The sequence below is a fragment of the Macaca fascicularis genome, chromosome 12, assembly GCF_037993035.2.
Source record: "Macaca fascicularis isolate 582-1 chromosome 12, T2T-MFA8v1.1".
Classification (NCBI taxonomy): domain Eukaryota; kingdom Metazoa; phylum Chordata; class Mammalia; order Primates; family Cercopithecidae; genus Macaca; species Macaca fascicularis.
Genome location: NC_088386.1, coordinates 56,991,255 through 56,992,145, shown reverse-complemented (window position 1 = coordinate 56,992,145; position 891 = coordinate 56,991,255). Strand labels below are relative to the sequence as shown.

At 35.6% G+C, this 891-nt stretch overlaps 1 non-coding gene across 1 annotated transcript; it reads right to left on the bottom strand.

The window, feature by feature from the left end:
* Positions 1 to 573: 573 nt before the first annotated feature.
* LOC123568180 (small nucleolar RNA U13) lies at positions 574 to 675 on the bottom strand. Its single transcript, XR_006691400.1, has one exon. It is a non-coding gene; the product is annotated as a small nucleolar RNA U13 (small nucleolar RNA).
* Positions 676 to 891: the final 216 nt, after the last annotated feature.

Genomic DNA, 891 nt, shown 5'->3' with positions numbered 1-891 from the left:
CTAAGTGTCTATCAATGGAGGACTGAATAAAGAAAATGTGGTATGTGTATATATATACATATATATATAGGAACACTACTCAGCTATAAAAAAGAAGGAAATCATGTCTTTTTTGGTAACATGGATGTGACTAGAGGCCAGAATCCTAACTGAAATAACTCAAAAACAGAAAGTCAAATACCACATGTTCTCACTTACAAGTGAGAGTGAAACAATGGGGACACATGGACATACGGAGTAAAATAATAGACATTGCAGACTACAAAAGGTGGGAGGCTGGGAGAGGGGATGAGGGCTGAAAAATTACCTATTGGGTAGAATGTTCACTATCTGGGTGATGGACAACTAAAAGCCCAGACTTCACCACTATGCAATATATGCATGTAAGAAATCTGCACTTGAACCCTCTAAATTTATTAAAAATTTAAAATAAATAAAAAATAATTAAAAGAAGAAATTTAAGACAAAAGAGATACATGATAAGGTCAAGGTTAAATACAGAGTTAGTAGTGAAACAAGGCCTAATGTCCCATTTCTCAATACAACACTTTTCTTTGTTTTTCCTTTCTTTCATGTCAGACGGGTAATGTGCCGACCTCATAATAAGGTTGAGGGTGGCACATTTCACACATGCGTGTGAACACCCAATCATCATCTCATGAACTACAAAAGGATTTACAACATTCTTTTTATCATAGTACTTTGTTTTACACATTCCCAAACGAAGAGACAGCCTCCTTTATATGCATTATTATTTAAGAATCTGTATACCATCTGAAGCTGAATACCATCTGAAGCTGAATTCCAACTACACACTCTCTGGAACAGAATGGCTTCTTTTATACAGGATGGCTGATCTCCAAACCCATATCTCAAAGCTATCAATAGCAA